This window comes from Lissotriton helveticus, chromosome 8, assembly GCF_964261635.1.
Source record: "Lissotriton helveticus chromosome 8, aLisHel1.1, whole genome shotgun sequence".
NCBI classification, from domain to species: Eukaryota; Metazoa; Chordata; class Amphibia; order Caudata; family Salamandridae; genus Lissotriton; species Lissotriton helveticus.
Genome location: NC_136069.1, coordinates 292,204,860 through 292,227,907, shown reverse-complemented (window position 1 = coordinate 292,227,907; position 23,048 = coordinate 292,204,860).

Below are 23,048 nucleotides of genomic sequence, written 5' to 3'. Positions count from 1 at the left end.
TCCTTAATGTAGGCCCTTACCCCGTCAGTCACTCTGTAAACCTTATGCTTAATGGGAGGACTGTCCCCGGTGTCCACGTCATGGACACACCAATTAGTGACACTAGGCATGAGGGAGAACAAATCACCGAATTGTCCCAACAGTTGGCGACATTTACCCTGCCGCTCAGGGGTCAATGCAGGGGAGAGGACCACACCTTCCACTGACCCATCTCGCTCCCCGGCACACAGGAGGTCAGGAAGGGGCTTTCTCTCTTCCTCCATCCCAGCATTGGTGGCCAGAAGCATGCTCACCTCCGACCTCTCAAAGTGGGACTTCAGGCGGTTAACATGTAGGACCCTTAAGGGGTTCCTAGGAGACTGAAAGTCCACCAAGTAGGTAACAGGACTTTTACGCTCCACCACCTCAAAAGGGCCTGTCCACTTATCTTGGAGCACGCAAGGCTCGGGAGCCATGACCCAAACCTTTTGTCCAGGCTGAAACTCGATCAGAGTGGCATTTTGATCGCGCCAGCATTTCATCTCCTCCTGGCTGGCTTCCAGGTTTGACTCAGCAAGTTTCCTGAAACATCGAGACTGGTTTCTGAAGGCCAGCATGTAACTGAACACATTATTATTATTATTATTATGCGTTCTTATATAGCGCTCGATTACACGTAGGCATCTCGGCGCTTGCCTTGGGAACCCGTCCTGGCTTTACCCTGTGAGATACCTGTACTGGGCATCCCCAAGGTGAAAGCCAGGCATCCCGCCGCGGGGGGGGGGCATAGTGGAGATTAAGCAAGCTGATGCCCAGAGCTGCAGAGTGTGAACCCGTGATTCGAGTAGGTACCGAAACGAGAATTATCGAGTCCGTGGATATTTTGGGCTTAAGACCCTGCAGCGTCGGGAATTGTACCCTGGTCCCGGGTCTGACCTCTGCTTCAGGGTCTACCTCTTCTAACCAGTGAGCCACACTTCTCCACTCCTGGGGAGGTTTCCTGGGAGATTGCTCCCAGCCTTCCTTGACCAGAATCGGAGGCCCTCTCACCGGGTGACCATAGAGCAGCTCAAGGGACTGAACCCTAGGGATTTCTGTGGGGCACCTCACAAGAGGACATCTCACTTACACCTCATGGGCTCACCTAGGCCCATAATCATGCCCTTAAGCGTCTGGTTGAATCTCTCAACCAGCTGTTTACCCTGGGGGTGGTAAGGAGTGGTGTACTTATAGGTCACCCCACACTCCTCCCACAGAGACTTCATGTACTTGGAGATGAAATTAGTCCCCCTATCGGACACCACCTCTCCGGGGAATTCCACGAGGGAGAAAATCCCCATCAGTGCCCGTCTCACCACGGGGGCTGTCACTGTCCTGAGCGGGATGGCCTCAGGGTTCCAGGAGGCATGGTCCACCAAGACCAGGAGGAACCTGTTGCCCATGGCTGTCTTGGGATCCAGAGGACCTACAATATTGATGCCAACTTTCTTGAATGAGATGCTAACAACAGGGAAGTGCTGGAGGGGGCCTTAAGCTTCCCCCCACTCTTCACACTTTCCTAGCAAGTCTCATACATCCTGCAGTGAGCATCTGAGCTCCTGTGCATCTGGGGCCAATAGAAGTGGGTGACCAGCCTCTCAAAGGTCTTGGTCTGCCCCAGATGTCCGGCCAATGGCACATCATGAGCCAACCCCAGTAGGAAAGTTCAGAAGCACTGGGGTACCACCAGCACACACGCTGACCCAGGTTCAGCAACCTAAGGCTCACTGTAAAAGAGGTAATTCTTCCCACAGATCCAATGTGACCCTGTCTAATCACCTGCGGCCTGGGCGGCGGCCTGTCACCACACTACCTCCAGAGAAGGCCAGGTTCTCTGTTGCTCGCACAATTCCTCCCTGGAGGCCCCCCCTTCCTGCTGCCAATGAGTTAGCTTGGGTTGGTCCCCCGTTTAGCCACCTGTTCCTCTGTATGACCTACGGCATCCTCCTCAGGGTCTGCACCCTCCGGGACCACGGGAACCTTGGGGGCCGGTTTCCCCCGCCCCCTACCCTTTCTCTTTGAGGCCAGGATCTGGGCCCTAATTTTGGGCACTAGACCCTCCTTCCCAACCTTCTGAGCTGTCAGTGACTGCGTGGTTGCACACGCCCATTCAGGCAGGCCCAACATTTTCAAATGAGACTTTCCCTCCACCGTTGCCCACGGGGAGTTCTCTAGATCATTGCCCAAATGACAGTCTACCGGAATGGTGAGTCTCACAGCCACTTGGAGAGTTCCTGAGACCCCCCACTCTAAGGGAACCTGAGCCACCTCACACTGGCTCTCTGAGTTGTCGGCTGACATGATGGGACAGAATGTATGGGGGAAAGTCTGCTCTTTGGACACCAACCTGGAGCTGACAGTAGTCACACTAGCTCCTGTGTCCCTGAGAGCCTCCACCTTATGGCCATTGATAGTCACCCACTGCTGGCCACCTCGGACCTCCATCTCCTCCCCCCAGAGCTACGCTGGCAATCTGGCGGAATGGTACACAGGGTGGTGCACGAGGGGGTGCGTTGGGGTCCCTCTGGGGACACTGGGATCATAATACCGGTGGCCCACTTGACCACACTTGAAACATGTGAGTGGCCCCCTCTGAACAGGCCTACCTGTCGGGGGCTGTAGCTTCTTCTCTGGGGGAGACTGGAACACCACTGTTAGCTTCCCTGGGGAATTACTTTGGGGCCCTTTCTGGAACTCCCTTGGTTTACCCTTGTTCCCCCCACTTCTCTGCTGGGGACCCTGCCCACCTTTGACGTAGTCTCCCACAAAACCTTTACGGACCCGGGTACTCACCCAGCGGTCCGCCTCCTCAGCAAGCTTCCTAAGATTGGTCAGCTTGCTATCAATCAGGTTCTGGCGTAGCTCAAGAAAACAGTTACTAGAGAAATGCTCCCATGCAAACATATCGTACAACTGCTCAAAAGTTTCCACCTTGCTACCTTTCACCCAGCGATCCATTGCTCTACAGAAATATAAAACATATTCGACCCAGGTGGTGCCCTCTAACTTCTTACAGGTCCTAAACCTCTGCCTGTACATGTCTGGGGTCAAACCATACCGGTTCGTTAAAGCTTTCTTCATATGGGCATACACCATCCTGCTCTCCTCAGGCAGGTCCAACAGGGTATCCCTACCATCACTCTCAAAACGTCTCCACAACCCTGCTCCCCAATCCTTCTCAGGGACCCTGTGGGACACCATTGCTATCTCATATGCGACAAACCATTGCCCAATATCCTCACGCTTGTGAAAATTCTTAATAACATCTTTAGGAATATAAACTCTACTCTCAGGAGTTACTAAATGTATGCTGCCACAAGTGGGGGGGCCGGGACACTCCTCACCCTGATCTCTATTTCCCTCAACATTATTTCATTTTCTCAAGTTCAATTGACAATAAATTCTTCTCAATGTCTAACTTTTTACTCTCCAGGTCCTTCTGACCTTCTAATTTAGCCATCTCCAAACTATGCCTCCTATCTCTCTCCCTGTCCTCCAGCTCGTCTGGGGGTCAGGCTCCTTTGGGACACACTAGTACCTGGATTGGAGGGTGTTCTATCCCCACCCTGTCTACTGCATCATCCGGCTGCCCTCCAGCGTTCTCCTCCTCATCCCCGGCGGACTCTCTCGCTTCCCACCAGGCCTTTAGTCCTCCTTCCTAGAGAGGCCTATCACAGGGATTGCAAATTGCCTACAAAGGGACATCAGCTGTCTGGCAGTATAGGTAACTAATCTTTCTTCCTCAAAGGTGAGATCCTCCGATGCATTGGTGTAGGAGAGTAGGGTCTGCAATCCTATGATCACCCAGATTTTTGCTTTTTGCTGCACTGGTTTACGACTTTCCCTGGCTGTGGGCCTGCTAATCAGACCCACAGCCTAGCTGTTCTCTCTATCCAAATTGTACTCAGGTACTGAATTGGCCCTGGGCCCTCTCCAAGTCCCTGTACCCAGGGCTGAGGTGCACCCAGAAGTCTCCCAGGGGCTGAAGCATGTATTATGCCACCCCTGGATTGACTAACTAAAACTGACACAACTGGCTGCACGACAGCTGGGGCAAGGTGGTGTACTCACCCTTTGCTTTAGATATGGTATACCTATATCTAACCCTAAAATGGACACACAGATCTCCTATCAGTCACTCCTATGGCAGGCCTTAACAATCCTGAAGGCAGAGTGCTTGGAATCGTGTGAGATGGTGCTCTGGCATGAGCTGAGCCTGTCTGCGGCTTTCGGGATCCATCCCTTAGCCGTTTCCATGATATCGCATACCATATACTCTTAAGTGCATTATAATCCTCGCGGTTATGTGCCAACTCTGGTATCGCTTTATCAAAACATGTCGAGTAAGGTGTCATAAGAATTGGAATACTAACCCCTCGCCAATTCTGGCGACGGGGTTAGCATTCCACCCTTCTAGAGGGACACGACATGCATGTAACCTATAACCCGGTTAAAAGTCAGACAGAGCCTTAGCATCCACAAAATGGATGCTGCCACCGAGACACAAGTCTGCCCTCCTGCTGCTGGGAGTCCTCCCAGAGCAGGAGATAAGGACAAAGGGTTTCCTGCCAGGGGCGGTGCCAGCACCGTCCCAGACAGGGTTTTGTGTATTGTAGGTAGGCAGGGCTTTAGAGGAAGGTGACTGCACGTGGCACCCCGGTGCTCACTGTGCATAGGCTGGCTGGAACCAGTTCCAGGGTCACTCCAGACCCTGTGCTGGGGAAAAGCCCGCCAAGGAAGTGGGTGTAACCACCCCCCTCCTAGTCCCACCCATAGGGCAGGACTTAGTCGCGTGCCAGCCCCTTTTTACAGGATAAAGGTAGAGACTGGCCCCCTTCCAAATCAGATCATCTTTGAATCCTGAAACTACTTTCTGCGAAAGGAACTCAAGACTTCTTCCTAAGATTTCTCCCTTGTGACTAAGGAGTAGTCACCCTGCATCCGCAGGCACCATCTAAGAACACTGCGGTCTGCTGCAAGTCCTTCCTCCGGAATCTGACTGCCCAGCTCGACGAGAACCGGCTTCCCTGGCACCTCTGACCTCTACCCACCTCTACAGCCCAGCTGAGAACCGTGGGTGCGACGAGACCTTAAGGGACCGGCCATCTGCAAGACTGCACGACTTCTTTCCAGCAAGCCCGCCGAGTGAATTCCTGGTGAGTGCTTTGGGGTCCGAGAAACCCCCACCCTGAGCAGCTCCAGCACCGAAGAGCAGCCCCCCAGCATCTCCACGATCTGCGTGGGGCCCTTCTGCTTTTTGCTGCTCACCGCGTTGTTTGGCTACTAGCCCGCTGGCTTGTGGCCTTCCTGACGACGCCCGACGACATTTCTGCTGCTGGTCTGGTTGCTCCAGACTGGCCCTTGCTTCCCTCCATCGGAGAAGTACCCTGGACCCTCCTGGTCCACCCAAGACGCCATTTTAGGTCCACCGCGTGGGCCTTGCATTTGCCAAGACTTGTTGCCCAATCCTGGGTCCAGCGACGTCGACAGCAAGATCCTTCGTGGGACAGCTCGCACCTCCATCCTGGTCGCCGACAACGCCTCCTGGTCCGAGAGACTGCAGAGCCCAGCAGCGCCCACTCACCTGACTGCGGTGACTTCGCCCGGTGCCATCCTGGTGCCCACTTAATCACTGGCTAGTGATTCAAGAACTTGGTCCCCTCTGCTTTCAGGTTTTCTTCTTCCTTGATCCAGGCTTGGATCCATCGAACTTTTCTTCACTGGTCGCCTGCCAGCAACTTCTTCCTTCCAGGCTCCTGGTCCGGCAACGAGATCCCCGACGTCTTTTCAGACCTATGCAGCTGCAGCCCCTGGGCTAGGTAACTTCGGCACTTCGGTGTCCCAGCATAGCCTCACTATCCTAGGGTCAGGATCCACTGTCGTTTTCTTCCTACCAGGTCGGGTTCGCCCGTGAACACTAACTTTGCCTTTACTAGCCTCCATAGACTTTGTCCCGCATCCCGCGTGAGAGTGCACACTCTGCACCCGTGTCCCCTGGGCCTCCTAGAAGTAATCTAACGATTCCCTAGTCAAGTCCTAGCGATTCCAAAGCCTATTAGTACTGTACTTACCTGCTAGTAATTTCGCATTCCAGTTTTAGAGTATATGGTTTTTCGTGCCCCTCGGGCATTTGTGTATAACGTGCTAACTTAAGTATTTTCGTAAGAGTTTTGTTGTGTGCTTAGCTCCCTGTCTCATAAAGAGCCAGGGTAGTCTTGTTATAAATAAATACACTGTTTATTTTCATAACAACTTGTGTGGTGTCCTTTCACTGGGTGTTCAAGGGGTAATGTGATGGTAAAACAGCTGGCTTAACACGCCCTCTAGAGTCTTAGCCTTAGACTGCTCGTATCCATGCTACTAGGATAGCTGGTCTATAAGGTTGACTTACAACCAATCATCAATAAGGGTTGTTTGGACTGATATATAGTGATCACTAGAATAGTGAGCACTGCACATCAGGCCAACTTCTCACATTGGTGAGCAGCGGTTGGGATTTGAGCTTGCTGTTGTTTTACCACACATGCCCTAAGAATATCTTGTGAAAGATCACATAAGTACTAAAGGTACATATAACTTAGCTTAGAATACTCTGAGTTCTACTGAACCAGCTGTTGTAGCTCCTAGGGCCTAGCACACCCTAAACTACAACTCTAGCAAGGGATCAGTAGGCAAACATATAGTGTAGGTAAGTGCACCACTTACACCTCACTAGAAAAGCATGTCTACCCAGGGAGAATCTACTGAGACTCCCCTGGTCAGTGTTGACCCTCCACAGGTCACTTCAAGATATGCAGCTCTCAGCTTTCAGGAGATGAGACAAATCTGTGTCTCCAGGAAACTGAAGCAGGGGTCTAACCCCACCACTCCCTTTCTGATAGGTCTCTTAGAGACATATGATGCCAGAAAGCTTTCTCAGTTACATGAGAACATGCCAGCCTTAGAGGGAACCTCTGGGGATCCAGACCTCCCCAACACTGATTCAGCAGTTGAGGAGGAGGATCAAGAGGTACTCTCTGGGGATGAGGTAGACAAGGGTCTTGAGGTAGTCAGAAGGCTAACTAGGACCAACTTAGACTTACTTGGGCTAGGATCTGGGGGCCCCCCAGTACTAACCCGAAGTGGGCCTAACCTTGGAGTTAGGAGGGATAGATCTCTTTCTAGGGACTCCAATAGATCTCTGCACTCTAATGCCTCTTCTCAGGGGAGAAGGAATCCTCCACAGAGGAGATTTACTTCCCCTCAGAGAAGGGAGCATGAAGCTAGGATGAGACAAGCTGAACTGAGGATTGAAAGGGAAGAAATTGCCCTGGCCAAAGAGAAGCTTGCCCTGGCAAGAGAGCAGCAGATGAGTGGGCTAGCTCCCACTGGTGGCAGCAATCTCCCAAGAGATAGAGAGAAGGGTTTAGATACTAAACACCTGACTAAAATAGTGCCCCCCTTTAAGCAAGGGGATGATATCCAGAAATGGATGGCTGCTCTGGAGAGGGCCTGCACTGTGCAGGGCATTCCCCAGAGTCAGTGGGCAGCTATACTGTGGCTCTCCTTTGATGGTAAAGGTAGAGATAAGCTCCTCACTACAAGAGTGGAGGATGCTAACAATTACCAGGTCCTGAAGAATACACTGGTTGATGGGTTTGGTTTAACCACTGAGCAGTACAGGTTGCTGTTCAGAGACACCCAGAAAACTCAGTCTCAGGACTGGTCTGATTTTGTGGATTGTGCCACTAAGGCTTTGGAGGGCTGGTTGCTGGGTAGCAAGGTTACAGATTACACAGGATTGTATAATCTAATGATGAGAGAACAAATTTTGAACAATTGTCAGAACCAGTTGCTGCACCAGCACCTTGTTGATTCAGATCTGACCTCTCCCCAAGAATTGGGAAAGAAGGCAGACAAATGGGTCAGGACAAGGATCAAGCAGAACCAGAACCAGAACCAGGGTGGTCAGAAGAAAGCAGACCAGAAGGGTAATGTTAAGAATGAGCAAAATGACCAGAAGTCTTCACCAGGTCCCCAACAAACCAAAGAGGGTGGGGGTCAGGCTTCCCAGAAGAAGAAGACTCAAGAAGGCCAGTCAAAAAGGTGGTGCCAGTACTGCAAAAGTAAATCTCACTGGTTTAGTGAGTGCACCAAAAGAGGAGGACAAACTCCTGCCACTACAGCTCCTAAAGCAACTGCACCCCCTAGTACAGTCAGTAGTGGTAGTGTCACTCCCAAGGCATTAGTTGGGTTAACCCTGGGTACTGAGGGGTCTGACAACTTAGTTGGCACACTCACTCAGGCTGTCCTTGTCTGTACAGGGGATATGGATATGTCCCCTGAAATAAGTCCCAATACTTTGGGCAAATACAGGCAGACACCTTTGATTAATGGCAAGATGGCTCAGGCCTATAGGGACACTTGTGCCAGTGTCACCATGGTGACACCTAACTTTGTGGACCCTGGACAGATCATGCCAGGTACTGATTTCCTGGTGACCAATGCCAGCAATGTCACTACTAGTCATAGTGTGGCAATTGTGGCTTTCTCCTGGGGTGGAGTGAAGGGACAAAAGAAAGTTGTAGTCAGTTCAGACCTCCCAGTTGATTGTTTGTTGGGCAATGATTTGGAGTCATCACAATGGTCAGAAGTGGAGCAGAGGACTCACATGGAGATGTTAGGCTTGCCAGCACATGTGCTTGCTGTGACTAGGTCACAGGCCAGAAGATGCCCCACTGAACAGGTGCTGGATCCTGAAAGTATGGACCAGACACCTTCCAAGAAGAAGAGCAGTAAGGGTAAGGCTTTGCCTTCCCCCTTGCCCCAGGTTGAGGATCAAGTCTCTGAGGAGGCTGATCTAGAAGAACTGAGGGAAACTGAGCCTAAAGAGCTTGGACTTGATCAAGTTGAGTTTCTGGGCTCAGGGGGACCCTCCAGGGCAGACCTGGGGAAGGAACAGTTGAGCTGCCCTTCCCTTGAACCCCTCAGACAGCAGGCTGCTGCTGAGGCTGCAGGGAATGCCACAGGTGCCCACAGGGTATACTGGGAAGATGGACTCCTGTACTCTGAGTCAAGAGACCCCAAGCCTGGTGCAACCAGGAGGCTGGTCATCCCCTTGTCTCTGAGAGGTTTCCTTCTCACCTTGGCCCATGAGATTCCCCTTGCAGGTCATTTAGGTCAGACAAAGACTTGGGACAGGCTTGTCTCACACTTTCACTGGCCCCATATGAATGAGAATACCAAGGAGTTTTGTCGCTCATGTGTCACTTGCCAAGCCAGTGGTAAGTCAGGTGGCACAACAAAGGCCCCCCTCATACCACTACCTGTGGTGGGGGTTCCCTTTGAAAGAGTGGGGATTGACATTGTTGGTCCAATGGAACCCCAGACAGCATCAGGACACAAGTTTATACTGGTGGTGGTGGACCATGCCACCAGGTATCCTGAGGCTATTCCCCTTAGTACCACTACAGCCCCTGTAGTGGCAAGAGCCCTAGTTGGAGTGTTCTCCAGAGTGGGTTTCCCTAAGGAGGTCGTTTCTGACAGAGGTACAAACTTCATGTCAGGATATCTGACTGCCATGTGGAAAGAGTGTGGTGTGAACTACAAGTTCACCACACCCTATCATCCACAATGCAATGGGCTTGTTGAGAGATTCAACAGGACCCTGAAAGGGATGATTCATGGACTACCTGAACCTCTTAGGAGAAGATGGGATGTCCTGATCCCCTGCCTCTTGTTTGCTTACAGAGAGGTCCCACAGAAGGGGGTTGGCTACAGCCCTTTTGAGCTTCTGTATGGGCATCCTGTAAGAGGACCCCTGTGTTTGGTGAAGGAAGGATGGGAGAGACCTCTCAAAAAGCCTGCAACCAACATAGTGGACTATGTACTTGGCCTCCGCTCCAGGATGGCTGAGTATATGGAAAAGGCATCTAAAAACCTTGAGGCCAGCCAGGAACTTCAAAAAGCTTGGCATGACCAAAAGGCTGTACTGACTGTGTACCAGCCAGGACAGAAGGTGTGGGTGCTGGAGCCAGTGGCCCCAGCAGCTCTGAAAGACAAATGGTCTGGGCCCCACACCATCATTGAGCAAAAGGGAGAGGTTACCTACTTGGTGGACCTTGGAACTCCCAGGAGCCCTCTCAGAGTGCTCCATGTTAACAGGCTCAAGGCATATGTTGACAGGAAGGACATGAGCTTGCTCATGGCCACAGATGAGGGACAGGAGGAAGAGAGTGACCCTCTCCCAGACCTGCTCACTCAGCATCCTGATGATGGGTCAGTTGATGGTGTTGTCTTTTGTGGCAGCCTCACTGAACATCAGCAACAGGATTGCAGGCAAGTTCTGCAATCCTTTCGACATATGTTCTCTCTGACACCCAGCCAAACTGATTGGTGTACCCATGATGTTGACACTGGAGACAGTCTGCCTGTCAAGAGTAAAATCTACAGACAGCCTGATCATGTTAGAGACTGCATCAAAACTGAAGTGCAGAAAATGTTGGAACTGGGAGTCATTGAGCCCTCAGATAGCCCTTGGGCTAGCCCAGTAGTTCTAGTGCCAAAGCCTCACACCCAGGGTGGTAAGAGAGAGATGAGGTTTTGCGTAGACTACAGAGGCCTCAATGCAGTCACTAAGACTGATGCCCACCCAATACCAAGAGCAGATGAGCTTATAGATAGATTGGCTTCTGCCAACTTCTTAAGCACATTTGATTTGACAGCTGGGTATTGGCAAATCAGGTTAGCTGAGGAAGCCAAACCTAAAACAGCATTTTCTACCCCTGGAGGGCATTATCAATTTGTGGTAATGCCCTTTGGACTGAAAAATGCACCTGCCACCTTCCAAATGTTGGTGAATCAAGTCCTCACTGGGCTGGATGACTTCTGTGCAGCTTATCTTGACGATATTGCTGTCTTTAGCTCCACCTGGGAGGATCACCTGGTCCACCTGAGGAAAGTGTTAGAGGCCCTGCAAAAGGCAGGCCTCACTATCAAGGCCACGAAGTGCCAGATAGGGCAGTCACAGGTTGTATACCTGGGCCACCTTGTAGGTGGAGGCCAGGTTCAGCCACTGGAGAGTAAGATACAGGCCATCAAGGACTGGACTCCTCCAATCACCCAGACTCAGGTTCGAGCTTTCTTGGGCCTGACTGGGTACTATAGGAAGTTTGTCAGAAATTATGGGTCCATAGTGACCCCCCTTAATGACCTGACAAGCAAGAAGATGCCAAAGAAAGTTCAGTGGACAGCAAGCTGTCATAAAGCATTCAATGACCTAAAGCAGGCCATGTGCACAGCACCTATCCTCAAGAGTCCAGATTACTCCAAACCATTCATTGTCCAAACAGATGCTTCTGAGTTGGGTGTGGGAGCTGTTCTGTCTCAACTGAATTTTGATGGTAATGATCAGCCTATTGCTTTCATTAGTAGAAGGTTGACACCCAGAGAGAAAAATTGGTCAGCTATTGAGAGGGAGGCCTTTGCTGTGGTCTGGGCCCTGAAGAAGCTGAGGGCCTACTTGTTTGGCACTCACTTCACCATTCAGACAGACCATAAGCCCCTCTTGTGGCTAAATCAGATGAAGGGTGAAAACCCCAAACTGCTTAGGTGGTCCATTTCCCTACAGGGGATGGATTTTACAGTGGAGCATAGACCTGGGACTGATCACAGCAATGCTGATGGGCTCTCCAGGTATTTCCACTTAGAGCAAGAAGACTCACCTGGTCAAGGTTAGTTTATTGTCCCAAAGTTTGGGGGGGGGGGGTCATGTAGGAGAGTAGGGTCTGCAATCCTATGATCACCCAGATTTTTGCTTTTTGCTGCACTGGTTTACGACTTTCCCTGGCTGTGGGCCTGCTAATCAGACCCACAGCCTAGCTGTTCTCTCTATCCAAATTGTACTCAGGTACTGAATTGGCCCTGGGCCCTCTCCAAGTCCCTGTACCCAGGGCTGAGGTGCACCCAGAAGTCTCCCAGGGGCTGAAGCATGTATTATGCCACCCCTGGATTGACTAACTAAAACTGACACAACTGGCTGCACGACAGCTGGGGCAAGGTGGTGTACTCACCCTTTGCTTTAGATATGGTATACCTATATCTAACCCTAAAATGGACACACAGATCTCCTATCAGTCACTCCTATGGCAGGCCTTAACAATCCTGAAGGCAGAGTGCTTGGAATCGTGTGAGATGGTGCTCTGGCATGAGCTGAGCCTGTCTGCGGCTTTCGGGATCCATCCCTTAGCCGTTTCCATGATATCGCATACCATATACTCTTAAGTGCATTATAATCCTCGCGGTTATGTGCCAACTCTGGTATCGCTTTATCAAAACATGTCGAGTAAGGTGTCATACGAATTGGAATACTAACCCCTCGCCAATTCTGGCGACGGGGTTAGCATTCCACCCTTCTAGAGGGACACGACATGCATGTAACCTATAACCCGGTTAAAAGTCAGACAGAGCCTTAGCATCCACAAAATGGATGCTGCCACCAAGACACAAGTCTGCCCTCCTGCTGCTGGGAGTCCTCCCAGAGCAGGAGATAAGGACAAAGGGTTTCCTGCCAGGGGCGGTGCCAGCACCGTCCCAGACAGGGTTTTGTGTATTGTAGGTAGGCAGGGCTTTAGAGGAAGGTGACTGCACGTGGCACCCCGGTGCTCACTGTGCATAGGCTGGCTGGAACCAGTTCCAGGGTCACTCCAGACCCTGTGCTGGGGAAAAGCCCGCCAAGGAAGTGGGTGTAACCACCCCCCTCCTAGTCCCACCCATAGGGCAGGACTTAGTCGCGTGCCAGCCCCTTTTTACAGGATAAAGGTAGAGACTGGCCCCCTTCCAAATCAGATCATCTTTGAATCCTGAAACTACTTTCTGCGAAAGGAACTCAAGACTTCTTCCTAAGATTTCTCCCTTGTGACTAAGGAGTAGTCACCCTGCATCCGCAGGCACCATCTAAGAACACTGCGGTCTGCTGCAAGTCCTTCCTCCGGAATCTGACTGCCCAGCTCGACGAGAACCGGCTTCCCTGGCACCTCTGACCTCTACCCACCTCTACAGCCCAGCTGAGAACCGTGGGTGCGACGAGACCTTAAGGGACCGGCCATCTGCAAGACTGCACGACTTCTTTCCAGCAAGCCCGCCGAGTGAATTCCTGGTGAGTGCTTTGGGGTCCGAGAAACCCCCACCCTGAGCAGCTCCAGCACCGAAGAGCAGCCCCCCAGCATCTCCACGATCTGCGTGGGGCCCTTCTGCTTTTTGCTGCTCACCGCGTTGTTTGGCTACTAGCCCGCTGGCTTGTGGCCTTCCTGACGACGCCCGACGACATTTCTGCTGCTGGTCTGGTTGCTCCAGACTGGCCCTTGCTTCCCTCCATCGGAGAAGTACCCTGGACCCTCCTGGTCCACCCAAGACGCCATTTTAGGTCCACCGCGTGGGCCTTGCATTTGCCAAGACTTGTTGCCCAATCCTGGGTCCAGCGACGTCGACAGCAAGATCCTTCGTGGGACAGCTCGCACCTCCATCCTGGTCGCCGACAACGCCTCCTGGTCCGAGAGACTGCAGAGCCCAGCAGCGCCCACTCACCTGACTGCGGTGACTTCGCCCGGTGCCATCCTGGTGCCCACTTAATCACTGGCTAGTGATTCAAGAACTTGGTCCCCTCTGCTTTCAGGTTTTCTTCTTCCTTGATCCAGGCTTGGATCCATCGAACTTTTCTTCACTGGTCGCCTGCCAGCAACTTCTTCCTTCCAGGCTCCTGGTCCGGCAACGAGATCCCCGACGTCTTTTCAGACCTATGCAGCTGCAGCCCCTGGGCTAGGTAACTTCGGCACTTCGGTGTCCCAGCATAGCCTCACTATCCTAGGGTCAGGATCCACTGTCGTTTTCTTCCTACCAGGTCGGGTTCGCCCGTGAACACTAACTTTGCCTTTACTAGCCTCCATAGACTTTGTCCCGCATCCCGCGTGAGAGTGCACACTCTGCACCCGAGTCCCCTGGGCCTCCTAGAAGTAATCTAACGATTCCCTAGTCAAGTCCTAGCGATTCCAAAGCCTATTAGTACTGTACTTACCTGCTAGTAATTTCGCATTCCAGTTTTAGAGTATATGGTTTTTCGTGCCCCTCGGGCATTTGTGTATAACGTGCTAACTTAAGTATTTTCGTAAGAGTTTTGTTGTGTGCTTAGCTCCCTGTCTCATAAAGAGCCAGGGTAGTCTTGTTATAAATAAATACACTGTTTATTTTCATAACAACTTGTGTGGTGTCCTTTCACTGGGTGTTCAAGGGGTAATGTGATGGTAAAACAGCTGGCTTAACACGCCCTCTAGAGTCTTAGCCTTAGACTGCTCGTATCCATGCTACTAGGATAGCTGGTCTATAAGGTTGACTTACAACCAATCATCAATAAGGGTTGTTTGGACTGATATATAGTGATCACTAGAATAGTGAGCACTGCACATCAGGCCAACTTCTCACAATTGGTCTTTGGCTTTCCTCTACTGGCAGTACTCATGGCTGCTATCAACAAGTCACTACTAAGATAACCAACCAATCAAACACAAAAAAATGTTTGGGGCTGCGCTTGTCTACACTTACCAGTAGTGTTTACCAATTATTGTACGTGGATCACAAAGGCAAGTCTTGATCCGACCGCTGCCACCAATATTAGAAATGAGGGTCTCTAGTTGGCACTGGCAGGTGCCACTGTCCAAATAGGGACCCTTCCCCCTAAGTCAGGGCAAGTGGGTCACCCCTTTCGATAACCCCTGCTCAACCCTGTGGTAACGTAGCCCGAGCAGTTAGGCCTATCTCAGAGGCAGTGCGTGAAGCGTATATGACCACCTACAATAAGGCAACAATAACACCACAAAAGGACACAACTCTATATAAATATATAGAAAAATAATATCTTTATCTAGCAGTTTAACTCAACTCTCAAAGCGCGTCAACAATGACAATTCACATCCACACGTAGGGACTCTAAGAAATGACAACGTCTCGACCAAATCGTAACACTGTCTGAGTTTAGGGACAGGGCCTACGCGACCCGTTGCGCACCAGGTACCTGTCGCCGCAAGGGGGGCCAGCACGCAGCTTCTCAAAGAAGCAGAGACGATGACAGGTGGACTCCCAGGTACCACAGTACAGGGCGGAGGAGGTCCGCAGCGGGCATCCACACTGACTCGGGCACTCGGGGACAGGCGGGCTTTCTGCAGTAGCAGCACGCGGCTGCGGCGGCCCAGGTTGGGGGTGGTGAAGACTCTCGTTGTGCAGCTCCGTAGTGGGCGCACAGCGGCAACAGCTCTCTCTCAGCTGCGGCGGCCCACAGGACAATTCCAAAGGTGATGCAAAGTTGTCAAGGGTGCGGGCACTCAGCAGCTACAGCCGCCTATTAGCTGCGGCAGCCCGCCGGACAAATTCTGATGAGGCAAAGTAGCAAAGGGTGTGGGCGCTCAGCGGCTACAGCTCTCTCTTAGCTGCAGCTTCCCACACGACAAATCATAATGATGCACAGTAGCAAGGGTGTGGGCACTCAGTGGCTACAGCTCTCTCTTGGCTGGGGTGTCCCAATGGACAAATCACGATGGTGCACAGTAGCAAAGGGTGTGGGCACTCAGCGGTTACAGCTCTCTCTCGGCTGCGGCAGCCCACAAGACAAATCCAGATGGTGCACATTCTGGCGGTTATCAGCGGCAGCAGCTCTCCCTCAGCTGCAGCGGACCACAAGGATCCTGCAGAAGGTTGGAGGGTGCAGATTTAGGCGGTCTCTCAGCAGCGGTGGCTCTCATCTTAGCAGCTGCGTCCCACACAGGTAAAGCAAAGGAAGGTTCAAAGGTTCAGAGTTAGGCGGGCGCTCAGCGGCGGCAGTTCCCTCTGAGCTGCAGCGGCCCGCACAGGTTCAGCAAATGTTTCAGAAGAGGCCCAGTCCGCAGCCCTTACAGTAGACCTAGAGGCTCCAGATTACTCAACGGGGGCCTCACCTGCAAGCGGAACTCCCCGCACGGGAATTCCAACGGCCGACTGGGTGAAGTCTAATGTCCCTGAGACTTCGGCAGGAGGCTCCCTCGATTTGGGCCCTCGGGTTGTTTCTTCAGCAAGATGGGTTAAAGTTCCTTTTCTCCGTTCACTCGGACAGAGTTTCGTCTTGACATCCAGAAGGAACTCACTTGGCCAAAGTTCCAGCGCAGCATTTTATACCTAACAAGTCTTTGTTCTCTAAGGTTGCAAATCACTGACTCCAGTCAGAACCAGATCGGTGGGGTTGGGGAGCACTTGGTTTACGAGGCAACATCCTGCCCTTTCAGAATGAGGGGGTCTGCTATCAGACACCTAGTGGGAGGTGGAGCCATCATTAACCTTGCCAGGCGCAACCCTGCTTGGATCAAAGAGTCACCCCTCCCCATGCTTGGAATACCGATCCCTCTCTCCAGACAGGTCTGACCCAGCTGGCCCTGCTGCTCCAAAACCAGACGGCCAATACGCATACTCCCAACAGCCCGCAGTAAAGTGTAAACAAGAAACTACAAGAAAGGCATTTCACAACATATAATACGGAAACGTTCCTCACTAAAAGGTGGCCCTCGCTGGCCTGTTTATAACCCTATTAAACTCATATTTCCTATCGGGTTACTAGGCCCATATAGGGTGATAGACAGTAATCCTTAACAAAACAGGCTATACTAATGTAAACGTCAGAGTTATCCCAATTCCCACAGTCATTTATATACATGGAGCATTCGTGCTGTGGCACTGAGTAGCAGTGGCACGGCGCCCAGAACATCTATATCCAGCCAACATACAAGACAGGACGAGTAGCAGGGGAAGGCAGACCTACGGCAATGATGCCAGGTCTAACACCTACTATTAACCATCCATGATGTCTGATTCTCCTCCCACTGTTTAAGTTTCAATATTGTAATGAATTACTGCTTAGAGGGTTGTACATTGTTATTATGATATAAACCACCCTAATGCTCCTGAGTAGAGCTGTGCTATATAAAGCTTCAAATAAAAATGAAATAGTTGATCTTGGTCCTATAGCAGTCTTTAAGAAACTTTGCAAGTCTGTGGTATCTTGCCAGTGAATGGCGAGAGTAGGAGAATAAATCCTAATCATGGCATCATCTTATTGATGAGAAAGGACTCTGGCTTTGCCATGCAATTTCATGAACGATAAGAGATGCTATAGTCTAAACTGGAGAATTACAACAACTATCTGATGTGTCTTGGGTTGGCGCACTTTATGGACCATAAAAAGTTTAGAATTTTGTGATCAGTCCAGGTTGTGTTGGAATGTTCTCCCCCTTGGAAATAATATCACCAGTGGGTGAATTCTTCCTTGATGGCTAAGAGTTCTCTGTCATAGATTCTGTAGTTCTTTTCAGTGGAATTGAAAGTTCTTGAATAAACAGCTACTGAATCTAATTCTTTTGATTCAGGATGATGTTGTGACAGAATGTCCTAAATGGCATAACGCGGCACCACAATAAAAGGTAGACTGAGGTCTGGAATGAATCTTTGAGCACTTTAATGGAGGTTTCATGTCCCAAACACCAAACTGATTCCTTTGGAGGAAATCAGAAAGCCTGAAAAAAATGATACAGGACACTTTAAATTACATTTACCAGCTTTTGCATATAGTGAATGTTTTAAGAAACAAGAGAGAATCGCTTTCATATGTTTGAGATGTTGTTCAATGGTTTCAGAAAAAAACAAGAATTATTATCCAACATGTCATGAAAAATGTAAATCATCCAATAATGAAACACTGCTACCTCTACTGTACTGTTGCCAGCAACATCTGTGGGACAGAAAGAGGTCCTGAACGGCTGGTAACAGAGCAGGAAATTAGGGGTGCATACGGGACTCCCCTACCTGTAAAACTCCAGGTCTGGACAGCTAAACACTTGCATTTTACAAGACATATGAAGCCCTATTGGCCCACAAATTGTCTGAATTGTACTCTGCCATTCTCACAGCAGGTGATTTGCCCCCGCGTCCATGAGGGAACCCCTTCTGGTGTCCCTCTCAAAGCCGGGGCGGGACCCTTTAGAGGTTTCCTCCTATAGGCTGCTGTCTTTGATGGGTAGTGATTATAAGCTTCTTACGTTCTAGCAGAGGGGTTTCGAGACCAAATGCCGATTCTGGCTCACCGTGATCAGAATGGGTTCATACTGAGCAGATCCACAAGTTAAATATCCGTCCATTGCATAGAATAGTGACAGAAGCCCCGATGTACTGGCCCTACTCGGCTTCCCCCGTTCTAGACATCAAGAAAATGGGCATCTGAGGCAGACTTTTGGTTGGTCAAATTCCTCTACACTGAGCCATCTGCGAGAGCAAAAGTAAAACTAGGCCGCACGATCTCTAGTCCATTTGCAATTGGCAGGGGCACAAATGGGGTGAGGCGGAGCATGAGGAGGTGTGAGTTTTGAGGAGAAGGAGACCCATTGTGGCTGTTTTGGACACTCTCTTCTCCACCTTTCAGGGTACTCCTTGACAGCAATGATAGCTTTGCTTAACATACCGCAGCATGCCTCGGGCGGGTAGTGTTTCTCCCATGCATGACTGATATTCTCCCCCTTCCTCCTCGGATCCCCTCCAGAGAGAGAAAGTAGGCTAGTGCAAGTGCGGATCTCTATTGAGCTGCTTGTAATGCATTTATACTCCAATGTTGAAGGCATACCCTCCCAATCCTGGATGCACCGCAAGTATCTCTGTATCACCCTTGTGTTCACTATTAGGATGATGAATTCATGGGCTCATGATTCAAGTTCTGTTAAATCTGTCTGGGATTGTTGCACCATCACAATTCTTCACTATGTAATGTAAATGGTATTGTTACAACACGCTGATATAACTGTATTTACATTTGTTGTTACGGTGGCATGCAAGTTGCCGGAGAGAGTATAAAAATTAAAGAAAGATGATTTTTACAAAATCAGATAACTAAACAATGCTAGAGGGCATGACCAGATACTCAAAATGTCCATGTCAAGTGTTAAATGCAGTCTTATGCTCATCCCCAGCCCTAATTTGTACCAAATGATATGCCCTTCATTGATCACGTTTGGAGAAGCCTTGACAGTTCTGATCTGTTCCAAGAATACAGACTTCAAGGGCAAAGTATACCAATTACGTATCGGGATGGTTTCAGTTCTTAATAATCAGTACAGGATATAAATTTGCTGTTGGGTTTTGGCACCAAGAAGACAGGAGCACCTGGGATAGCGGAGAGTCAAATTAACCCATTTCCCAAGTTTTCCAAAAGATATTGTCTTTGAACCCCATCCTCCTTTTTGGTTAAGGGACTTACATGACTGCGGAATCAAGACATTTTTGTTACTGTTCTTTTAAGCTCAGAGGCAAAACATCTCAGATTCTTGTTTATTTGGCTGCCAGAACAAGGACAACAATGTTCTTTGCAATAATCAGAGTCCAAAGTAGTTGTTTTCTTTTCCAGTCAATGTACGGATTATGTAGATGAACACAAGGAGAGCACAATACTAAGAAAAAGTTAGAAGTGTGAGTAAAATCAAATATGCTCCCAATATGTCCTTTTTGTCTCACCATAAGTGTTGGCACATTTCCTAACATACATTCCTGAAGATGAAGGGGTTCCATCCATTCCTTTAGTGAGATCTGTTTCAACTTTTTTTTCTAATTTTAATTGATGGTATTTTCTGATATGCAATGTCCATAAAACATCCAAATGCCCCATAATCAATAAGGGCAAACACAGCACAGGGACAAGTAGCAGTGGTAGGGATAACCTGAATCTGATAATGACAATCTCTTGTTCTTGTTTAGTGTTTGACCCTGGTCTGTCGTCCAGCGTTGAGAAGTAGTGCCTTCTGACCTCTGAGGACACTTCCCAAATAAATGCCCAGAATTTCCATAGTACAGAAACAAATGCTCTTTCCAACAAAACTCTTTTCTTCCTGTTCTCGTGGTTTTCCTATATTGCTAATCTGCATTGTTTCTTTAGGTTTAGGTGATGGGTTTGCAGTCTCGGAAGCCACTGTAACAATAGGTCTGCAATATCACATTTATTTGGAACTTTGATTTCTCTGTTGAGCATCAATTTGTGATATAAGATCTGTGAGGGCTGTTGTTGACTTGTAGGTCTGTTCAACACCGGTGAAAATGCACCTTTTATATCTTCTCTGAGACTTTCATAAAAAGCAGCCGCAGCTTCCTCGGTCAAGGGCAGCCTCCAACTTTGAAATTGCCTGATGTAGGATGCTAGCCCTTGTGACCCTTTTCTTAAAGTGAGAAGGATTACGTGAGCTTCTTGGGCATTTGCCTTGTTCTGAATAAAAGGAGTCAGAAAGGTGTTCAAGTTGTTTAAGCACAGATTCAGATTCTTAATCAACAGTGCTGCCTAACATAAGGCTTCCTTAGGTTAATAGACCAAAATAAAACACATCTTGGTTCCATGATCTGGAAAGTAATCCTTCGATCTATGACGTGCAGATTGCACTGGTCTGAGAAGGCTTGAAAATGTATTGGATCACCCGAGAACCTTTGAAGTTCAACAATTTGAGAGTGAGTAGGAATCAACATCTGACTTATCCTACCAACCAGAACCTTCCTGACTGCTTCCTTCACTAATACCGAGGAAGGGCTCAGGTACTGATGCAGAGGAGTGAGTTTGAATCGGATTTAATTTACATAACAAAAAAAGTAATTTCCACAATGAAATTACAACAATGCCGACTGATGTAAAGCAAAATAATTTTCATTTGCAGGGGTGCATTATAATCACATGTGTAGAACGCATCCACATATAATCTTTTGTCATGTTAACATAAGAGTTAGGAACTTGTAATGTAATAACATAAATGTGATGTGTCTAGGCCAAAATGTAGAATACGTAAACAATTAATATGGAGAATCAAATGTAACCAGCAGAAAACATTAACTGAGACACTCGCGTTTTGCAACTGACAATCATTTATTATTGAATGTGCTTATTAATCGTGTCGTTTTATATGTAGATGGTATTATTTTCAAAAAAAGTCTTAAATTCTACATGCTTTCGTAAAGCTCATGTTCTATTTCTCTTATATTATCTGAATCTTGTAGCCCTTAAGTATATTCCCCTGGAAGCTCTCGCATTACAATTATTAGTTGAATTTCAAGTGCATGCTGGATTCTGCTCGTTCTCACGTTTGAGTTGCAGGTAGAAGAAGCACCCTTGTTAGTTAGAATAATGTCTGTGTTTTAGGAGTTATGCAAGGAGAGAAGAGGATAAATTAAAAGTTGATGCAGATAAGGAGAACTGTTGTATTTTCTCACCAGAGAAGCCCTGGAAATCAAGGTCATCTTGTTACCGTACTGGAGCATCGGCGTCCTGTGGAAAAATACCTATGAGAATGTGGCCTAATAGGATGACGTTACCTGAAAAGAATACTGGTAATGCACCTGTGAAATTGGAGTATTGATAGTAGGGAAAGAGCCCCACTTCTTCTCTGCCTTTGGAGAAAGAGTCTTAGACACTTCTAAGGAAGACTCCACACGCTGACACCTTAACCTATCCTGTCTCAAAGAATACTTAAGTAGGGATGTCACATTAGGGTAAGTGTAGGGATAGATTAATGCTTTATTTTCATCAACCTTCGATGCAGAGGAATTTGGACTCGTGTTTCTTGAGATTTTGTATCCTGATTCTTGAATTAATTGTGTTGTGCATCTTGCACCATCTCAACCTCATTTGCAGATTTGGCTTTATGTTGGTTCCAATATATTTCTACACCCTAGTTTTGAGGTCTCTGTATGTCCAGTTATTTTTGGCTTTGTAATGCATTAACTATTCTTACTTAGTAGTCTGTAGTTACTATGGTTCTAGAGGAACTGGAATTGAATTGATTGACATTGTGAATAATTTCTCTCCGCTCCATGCTCTCATGCTGAGAAAAAGTACCATCAACTTGAGGTTCTAGAACAGATCTAGAACATACAGACCTGGCTCCTTCACCTTCACCTCCATCTTTCGTTTTTTTTGTAGACCTTTGAGTACATAATGGTCCAACATTGAGATAGTTACAACTTATGTTTCCATTATGAAAAGATTGATGTTTAGGGATATGTATTAAATGAAATGTTCAAACTAGTGTAAAAATAATGATTTCTTTGTCCCTTATAGAATTTATTTCACCGCATTATCCCGATGAAGGAGCAGTGGCCTTGAAAAGCATACTAATTGAAAAAATGATATTTTGGATCTGCACTGATTTAGAAAAGGAAAACAAATGTGCTACTGAAATATGAGAAGTGTTTAAAGAGGCCAATATGTTAAACAAAAAATAACAACTTAATAAGACTTATCCAAGATCTTTTGGTTTTCCTACAATTATATATACATATAATATACTTCCCTTTAGGGGTTTCAGCCAGTCCTCTTCATCATTTGGTGTGTAGTTCTGTTGTTCTAATTTTTCTTCCTCTGACTAGAGCATACAGAATGGGGTAGTGAGTATGTCCACTTCAGTCATTGGCTAACTGCACTGAGAGTGACAGCATTCTGTTCTTTCACAAGGATACATCCATATACAAAGTAGTTCCCTTCAGTACCAGGGTCTACTATGTCATTGTGTTTTTTGGAGACCAAAATTAAATGTTTGCTTTTAGCCAACATTTTTGTTTATATTGGTGAGGGCCTGGCAACTCCCCCAACAATAAAGTTTTACAGAAACCATGACAAATCAAAAGAAGCATTGACAAAGCCAAGAGGCTGACATCCAGCACTAGACCTATTGACTTTGCCAATGTTTGTTTATAAGGGTACCTTCAGAACACTATGTTTGGGAATAAGGGAGCGCGATCCCTGAAGGGTCAGTCACAACCCCCCACTTTAGAAAACATCTGTAACTTCAGGACAGTGATCTTAAATAATCCTGGCCTTTTTGATTTACAGAAAAACCTTTCAGATTCTATATCAGCCAAAATTCCTCTGCATTACTCCAGTGTGCCACTGTCGACCTGTGTTCCCCAGTTTCTTCCTGTGTAGGTCTGAGCATGTCTCTCCAAGTGTGTCTCTTTGTGTATCT